The sequence below is a fragment of the Anser anser genome (assembly GCF_964211835.1).
Source record: "Anser anser genome assembly, chromosome: 4".
Taxonomy (NCBI): Eukaryota; Metazoa; Chordata; class Aves; order Anseriformes; family Anatidae; genus Anser; species Anser anser.
This window is the reverse complement of record NC_139724.1, coordinates 23,681,888-23,691,060: the sequence shown is the minus strand read 5'-3', so window position 1 is coordinate 23,691,060 and position 9,173 is coordinate 23,681,888. Positions and strand designations below refer to the sequence as shown.

At 34.4% G+C, this 9,173-nt stretch overlaps 1 long non-coding RNA gene across 1 annotated transcript; it reads left to right on the top strand.

The window, feature by feature from the left end:
- The first annotated feature begins 249 nt into the window (after positions 1-249).
- Positions 250-8,749, top strand: LOC310899674. Its single transcript, XR_014584478.1, has 3 exons — positions 250-1,046; positions 3,173-3,319; positions 7,249-8,749. It is a non-coding gene; the product is annotated as an uncharacterized lncRNA (long non-coding RNA).
- Positions 8,750-9,173: the final 424 nt, after the last annotated feature.

The following is a 9,173-nucleotide window of genomic DNA, read 5'->3' as shown; positions in this document are numbered from 1 at the left end:
ATTTTGCCCACATATAACAAAAGAGAATGTAGTCCTGTAATTATAAGATACTCTTTTTCAAAGACTAGGTCACATTTTCTACAGTTGTAGATAAAGGCATTATACACTTGCCACAATGGGAAGTAATCTACGTATACCAATGAAGCAGATAACATTACAGTTGTTTCTGTTTAAAGCCTTTTGTATATCATACTGTTGTAACATCTCAAAGATAATATATAATGTCAGAATTACTGATTTTCCAATCACAAAGTGGTAATAAGTAACAATTCTCATGAAACTTTACAGGGATAAAATGTGAAATAAATGTAAAAGTAAAGACCTGGTGTCTGAACTTGCTGGAGTACGTTTTGATGCATAGCTTCAAAAAGAGTACATGGTTTTAGGAAGAGAATGGAAAAATGGAAACCAAATGACTGATCAATAAACAGCATAATGAAAATGATTAAATTTAAACACCATTTTCACAAACAATATGTATTTTGTTTGTCCAGTTAGTCTTCATATTTCCATGTTACAATAATTGGAATATTTTGGAAAGTCCAGAACAACAATTGCTCAGGAGTATACTCATTCTGCACAAATTTTAGGAGAGATGCTGAAGTCATCTGGGACCCTAATGAAGAGCAATTATCCCCTGCTTACACTATCCAGATACAAGAATTTTCATTTTTCACAATACTGTCAAAAGAACTGCAGCCAAGAAACAGGGACTCAACTGCTATGCTGCAAATAAATCATAATTGACAGTATATATGCTTTGTTCAAGCCTATACCTTGAGAATAAAGAGCTTTTTATTTGTTTGTTTCCTTGCTTTTTTTTTTTTTTTTGGTCTCCCCTTTTTTAGTCCAGCTGCATTAGTTCATTCCGTTTGTAGATTTATTTATTTTTTCACCTGTAGGTTTGACACAGGCTGGCTAAGTAGCTAAATGTCTACAGTCTCAAATAGCTTCATTTAGTGATTCCTCTTTGAAAAACTACCTGCACACACACTTCCGAAACAAGTAACCTTTATTTTTGTTTTTCAAGGAAGTTTACTGTTAAGGTAAGTCAAATATATATATGTTGAGAAAGAAATCAGGGCTATTCATGTCATGTTGTAAAATGGGTGTAAGTTTATAGTAGGCTGTACAAACAGAAAACAGGTTACTGGAATGGAGATATTTAATATTTAATTCCAAGGTGCATCATGTGATCCACTTATTTGGCCTTACTTCTCATGCAGGATACATAAATTCCATTATTTTTTTTTTTAATAGGAAGCTAAGCTTACAGAGATGGATAGAAAAATCCTATTTTCTTCTATGAATTTTGGATCAGGTCCTAAGTATGTAGTTCTTCTGGTCCCAGAAAGAAGCTTATTTTCACATGACTAGATGCAACATTGTCTAAAGTGATGCGCACAAATATTTTGGAAAAATTCTGCCACTCTTGATTGACTTCTGAACAATACTTGGAAGTACAGTCTGTTACAAGAGCTTCTGCCTGAGCATAAAATCAGAATGAACAACCTAAACATGATCAATAATTCAATAGTATTTGTGACTTTTAATATAATAATTATAGAAAATGTTTTCTGGAAAAAAATAAACTTTTAAGATGAGCTTAACTAATGAGAAAAAGGGTGAACGAGATAATCTGCACATTAAGAACTCCTTACAAAGTGCATTTTGTGAGGTTTAGATGAATAGCCTATAAAGGCAGCATATAGGAAAGAAAAGCTGTCAGTTCAATACAGAAAATTGAAGATGATATTTTATGACTTTTGTTATCAGGAAATGAATCTAGGTGATTTAAATAACCATTTCTACCTTTAAAATCTATGATTTATTAAAACCTTGTTTCTCCAAAAGCATATAATTCAAAATCAGATGTTCAGTGGGGGAAAAATGTAAAAGGGATTTCTAATTTCAAATCAATGGATGTAACTTTGTTGACCTGAAAGAATTATACCTTTCATTCCAGTTTTCTCTGACATACGGGTTGGTCTTTTTCCTTATTATTGCTGGACAGTCAAATGTTTGTGCATCTTTAGAGTTAGTGGGAAAGATGTGTTTCCTTTCCTTTGAACTGCAGCCAAATCCTGCATTATGAGGTTCAGGAAATTTTCTGTTTATGAATGGTACGCTGGTGACACATTAAGGAGCAGCTGCTGAAGCAACGGCAGATGTAATATACCCTTCTGACTGAGGCATGGCTGAGGAAACAGTTGAACCAGTAAATCCTACAGAATCCAAGCACAGAAAAGAAACTCTATCCAATTTCCCCTTTAACTATTTTATCTTTTGAATTATATGTGAGAGCTGAGTTTGTCACAGACTACCAGTGTATCACAGAGAACTCAGGACTTGAGAACTCAGTGGAATACAAAACAAATACAGGAACAATGAATAGATCCAAGGACATCAACAAACCCCGACAGTTGGTTCACTCGTGTTTAATTGGCTATTCTATAGAAAGCTCCAGAGAAAGTTGTACAAAGTGAGATATACATCTACTAGTGACGTAGTGAAATCAGTAATTACATGAAAGGACTTGATTTTTTATTAATTTAATGAAATGACTGTTAACTCACCCATTTATGAAAGACCTTAAAGTTCCATGGACTTTGTGGAAAGACTAAGAATTTGAGCTATATAAAACAGCTCAAAAGGAACAACATTCTTTCAAGGTCCCTTCCAATGCCTAATATTCTGTGATTCCGTGATAACATGTAAAGGTATTTCTGTTTCATATTTTTTTCAAAAAATATCAAGTATACATTACTTCACCAAAATCAACATTAACAATGTCAATAGGTAAAACAATTAGAGGGTAATAATACCAATAACAGTAAGATCCTTGAAATGCATTCTCTGCTTGAAAGAGTTTTGTCACGTGTGAAGATACAGATACTTAAAAATCAGGGGACAAAGGTGAGCCTGGGAGGAAAGAAATATGAATATTCTTCTTGGAGTCATTCTCTCACACGCTCAAGTCTGCTATGGCTATCTCTAAAATAACAATAGTGGGCGATGTGAATCATCAAATACATTGAAAAGCACAGTTTTTGTACTTGTCTTCATGGATTAGATCTATAAGTGTTTCCATGACATAACTCAGGGATAAAGAAACAAGTTTGAACATATGATGATCTGAAGTAAAAGCCAATATCTGGTGTTTTCCCTTCAGGATGAAGGGAAAGTTCTAAATACCAGGGATGTTAGAAACTAATTCCTGCATAGAAAAATGCTTGGTTTCCAGGCAATGAAGAAAGAAGTTGCTGCATGTCAACCTGATACAAAAGAAAAGGAATGACAGTAGAAGGCATAATAGGAGGTAGGTAGGTGGCATGTATCAATATAACCCATGTCTCAAGCAAAAGAGAAGGGAGAATATTACATACGCTTAGGCAATTCTAACAAAAACAAATTTATATATTTATATTATCTTGTTCATAGGTTCATATTCTTGCAGTGGTAACACAACTGTAGAATAAATGGACATACTGTCAAATGTAAGGACAAGCTTTAAAAGAATTAGTACTTACGTCCAAAATTTAAAATGTTGTTCCTTTGATTGTTCTGTATTATTACATGTATATTACTTACTCTCTTTTATAAGTTTTTCCTCTTCTTCAGCTGTATTCATGTGTTGCTGACCTCCACAATAAGACACTTGACAATAATATCCTGCAGTGACACAATCTTATTTCTCTTAATATCCCCACCAATAAGAAGTTGCTGTGGACACAAGTCAGAGTGATTAATAGCATACCACCCACAGAGGTTTTGACTTTTCATAGCAGCTATGTAATGGAATGCCTGCAATGCCAGTTTTTGCAGTAGGATTGTAACCGTCACACCAGTTACTTCATGACCACCTGGAAACCTTTCCTCATTTGAGAGTGACTGATTGCATGACTAATGTATACTTCCTTAAAAAACAAACAAACAAAAAAAAGCATAATATTCACCTACAAACACTTTCTTCTGAGGATCTGCTAATTCGTCGAAAAAAATTGGAGCTGTTGCTGTGATAAAAGAATATATGAGAATAAAATTTAAAAGGGCATTTAGTCTTAGTGAAATCCTGTTTATGACCAAGATAGTATGACATAGATGCTTTCTATACCAGAAAATATATGTAACAGCTTTGTATACTGTCAGTTTGTGATTATTCATTGGTTAAAACAGGTGTATGAGAAGTCATTTAGAATGGTACTGAGATCCAAGGCCAGGTAAAACATACTTTGAATTTGTTTACAAGACTTCTTTTTCACAGTATTTTCTATATACAGATTCTTGTCACTCCTGGTCAATCTGTTTAGTAGAAACTTTGGGACAAGTCCCTCATGCTTAGAGTAAACCTTCAACAATCATTCAAAATTCTTCACAATAAAAAACTGTTGAGCCCTTCTCAAAATTTTTAACAAGCTGTCACACAGCTGTCAAACATTTCTAGACTTGTATTTATGTTCCTTTTCAGTCTGAACCTTATCAGTGCTATTCTTTGTTTCACAGTAAAAGACAAATAGTAGTACGGTCCACAGAGGGCAAAAGAATCATAAAGACCTAATATGAGAAAGGGATTGATTTCTGAAATGGGGGTGGGGGATGGGGGAAACCATACACAAAAACTTTTGGTGATGTTTTTTGCTAGCTGAAGTTCTTACGCAGATGGTCCAGATACATCTAATACAATGTCAGATATTGCTTTAATATAACACCATCACAATATCTTACACTGTTTACCTTTTAGATGGGGCATGTTAAATGCCCTCATTTTTAGAGGGAGATGAAAAGCTGAAGCACTTTGAAAATTTTACCATTCTTTTGATAGTCAGGGCAGTAAATCAAGAATATTTTTTTTCTTTTCTTTTTCACATTTGTGACGTGCATATGGTCCAACAGAATCAAAAACACTTGGTTTTTTTACTGCCTAACTCCAATTAGCTAGGTGATTTCAATAAGAATTCCTTCTGCAATTTCAGATGCATTTTTAAGATTCTTCTGAAGTTATTATACACTACTGAAGAGTATATGTGAACTCTGTCTTTCATGAACAGTTTTACCACAGTAGGATAGTCCTGTATCAGTAATGAGAAGTGTCTGAATCATCTCTTTTGGGATTTTGCTTTGTTTTTGACATATTAGAGTCATTATGGTTGGAATGCAATTGGAATATGGAAAGTATTAGCAGGAAACCTATTTTAAAATGATAACTAAAGCTTTCATGCACAGTGCTAATATTTACTGCTGGATCTCAGTATGCTTAAAAAGCTGTTTTCTCTTCTCTGACACCTTTCATTATGTGCACATCAAAAATGTTGTACCTTTCTCTCCCAGTTTTAGGAAAGCAGTATAATATGAATACAATAGTCAGATGATGCACAGTGACTGGTTTCCTATGGCTACCTCAGCCAGATAGCAAAAGTAATATAAATTTAAGACCATTTTAACTTCACTGACATCCCCTAAAGAAACATACCTGACAACCATGCCCATTTTATAGTTGTGCCAGTCTTAGAAAAATAAAAATAAAAAATATGCCAAGTTTGAATTTAATTTAATGTGGATTGTATTTTATTTTTTTTATACAATCCATATAAGTCATAAAAGTCAGTTTTATCATTCTGCTGTTCAAAACCTGCTCTGGGTGCTATACCAGGGAATTATTTTTACAAAAAATCTCAAGGTGTAATCTCTTCCTTCCTCATAAAAAGGTATCACCTTAATACTCCATTGCTACTAACTTTCATGGAATTTTGTATCTCTTGATGCTAGCAAGCAGCATGTAATATGTGACTTGGATGTGCGTAGGATGTCTAATATTAAGACATAAGCTATGATTCAGACAGATATGTCCCTACTTATTTTTTTTTTGCATTTCACTTCAAGCCAATATTTTTCAGTCTTATAGTACATTCCCACATGTCCTTTCATCTCCCATATCATGTATATACAGTGTAATATAAAGCCTTTCTGTTATAACTTGCAATAAACTATTATAAACTGTATTATGGATTTCAAAAAACATTTCTTGTGTATTAAATGGGCAATGTAACAGATTTTCATTCAGAATTCACCAGAAGGTCCTCAGTGAATGTTGCATATATATACTGGATATAAGAGCATTTTGAAATTTTTCTTCCACTTGTCAATTCAAATAACTTAAAGGTTAAAAGTGACTTTAAAATGCTATGGAACATTTGTTTTTGGTTGCCTGCGTGAATTGTATTTGTGTAGCAGCCCTGTTTTTGTTAGAAAGGAGATCACAGATCATATTGAGCACAACTGGCACTAATTGGCAAACTTGGCAGTTTGATCAGAAAGGCCAAAAACTAAATGAGCAAAGGGATTGACCTCCTTTTCTAAGTTAACACCAAAACACTCTGCTGAGTTAGTGCAGAGAAATCTGTTGACCCTATCCTTTTCTATGGAGGGTTTTCTCCTCTGGGGCTGTCAATCCAGCCTTTTTCAGTAGCACTAAAACTACTAATAAATAAAAGTGTAGAAATACACTGCAAAAGACTTGAAATGTCCACATCCCTAGAAGTATCCATAAGGTCAGATTCTAAATATACACATCTGAAATGTATATGATAGAATAGTGTGGCATGGTGATATATTGGAGTTGTCGTATATCTTCAGTGAATCTTTTTTCAGTAAAGCCTGTCCTGTGAACTATATTTGGGAATGGGGAGATGGAGATGAGAGAGATTTATCTTCAAAATCTCCCATCATTTTTTTTCATGGGGGAACATCAGAGAGCATACTAAAAGTTGGGAAATAAGAGTGACTTGGTTTTGCTTAGCCTCCACTAGGTGTTTTAAGCCTTCTGTAGTAGGAAATATATTACATTAATACTTTATTACTTCACCTTCCTACATTAATACTTTATTACTCCACCTTACTAAGAAAAAGACAGTTTCTGCCTCATGAAAACCATATATTTACAGCAGCCCTCTCCTAGTTATGCCACAGACATATCTCAATAGAAAACTTTCAAAGGTGTGTACATTATATCTTAGTATCTTGGTAACTAGGTTTGTGTCTTGTATCTTAGTAACTAGGTTTGGGGCAGATATATATTTGGCATTTGGTTTGTAGATTCAGTTATTCTTGATTATGTCCAGATCATGGTCTTCCTAGCCTGCCATCTTATATTTATTCAATGGCTTTGTAGCAACCTCTGCTGAAAAGATGTAAATACATTTGTATTCCTAAATATTGTAATTCTTCATCTGTCTTCTTTACCCTCAATAGGCATTATTAGCCCAGCAATTTCTGTGCTTTGCTGTTTGGGAAATCACCCTGGGAAGGCAACCACTGAAGATGAGTGACAGGCCTTTATCACCTTCTCCACCCCCTACCATCCAACTGGCTGCTTAGGGGACTCAGAATTTCTGCTTCAATGGATGGCAAATGCCTTTGCAGCACTTGTTCTACGCCCTTGCTCACAGAAGAAATATAGGTGAAAATTGAAGATGTCTCTAATCTATTTACTGTCTTACTTCGTGTAAGGCAGCCCCTAAATCTAAGAAAATATCATATTCCAGTTGGGGAGATTCAGGCCAAGTCTTTACCAGCTCTGCAAAGACAATCAGCAAAAATTCTTAAATAGTCAGAAGAGGAAAAAAGATGGATGCAAAAACCACATGTGATTTATCAGGCAATGTGCTGCTCATAGCCTTTTGACCAACCATGACAGGCATTCCTTTTCAAAGCTCATTGATTATTCACTCAGTTTTATCCAGGAAAATATTTTATTCTAGAAATGCAAGTGAGCATTAGCTCATGATTTGCTAATTTATTTGTTCAAATTTATACACAGACTCTAAGCATTTTGTAGGCCTTCACTTTGGCCTCTGGTTTATACTCTCTCTTATTCTTTTTAATTTACATAATGTTTACTGCTAATGACTTGTAGAACAGAACAACAAACTGTCTTACCTCATTATACATTTGAATTCTATTAGATTACAACAGGTAGGGATCTGGTCCAAGAATTTAATGTCAAACAGTATAATGTGGATCCTTTCTCGGTTTAAAGTTACTATATATTGTTAGAAGAGTATGATTTTCTGCACTAATGCTCCATGTTCATGTTACATTTCCTGTATAATTCTTTGACCTTCCCTGAATATTACAGTCCCATTAAACTTTAGGTCATTGGCTTCAAAGCTACAAGGAAAGGTTACTTTATTAGTATCAGTTGTTATAAACATTGTAACTCTGTATTTGCCCAGATATTGTATATAATCATATCTAAAATATATATAAAAAGTCTTCTATGCACAAACTACCATTATTGGGCTGCAAAGAGTTATAAGCATAATGCAAACCACAGAGCAAGTCAGTCCATATTCAAATATATTAATTCAACGTCTTACTCTTTTCAAACTCTTTTGACACATGAGTTTACAGGGAGCATATAGGTCACAGCTTAAGGACCTTTTTCTGTCCATAGGAAGCATATAATATTGAAGCTGTTGTTTCATCTGTGAAGATGGCATTTGGGATTTTTATTTGCCTCAAGGCATCTGGTGGCCTTTTGCAACATTTTCATTTTATTGATGTCCCTAATCAAGTGCAAATGCATATTGAAAAGTCTTATTGTATCAACATTGTGTCCTTTATTTAGAGTAGTTAATTCATATATTTAACCTTTCTTACATGAAATACGTAAGGAAAAGACTTCAGAATCTCATTTTATCCACCTTTTTTTTTTTTTTGACAAGTTAAATATTTTTAAAAGAAAGCTCCTTGTTTTGAGCCATACTTTTTATTCCAGTTTTTCTTCTGCAATGGTGTCTTATTAAACCAAACATTTATTGTTTGGTTATACAGTAAAGATGCCAATATCCAAGTCAATTTAAATGATTCTAGTATGCAGCTCTGAATCTGTCATAGTGTTTGTTAAGTTATGTGATAAAAGCTTGTCCAGGCATCCACAAAGGAGTACAGAGAAACAATGAGGGAAGGCAAAGCCTAAGTAACACCCTTGGGTTTATTCCCCATGCCCGTCACAGGAGCCTTTCCATCTCCATAAACCCAGAGGAGAGCAAGGACACAAAATGGAAGTCCTTAACTCAAGTTAAGGACTCCAGAAAAACAGACAACTTCTCTGGACTTTCCCAGGGCTGTCCCAGCAGAGCTTCAGCCCTTGTCCAAGTGTGACACCCATTAAG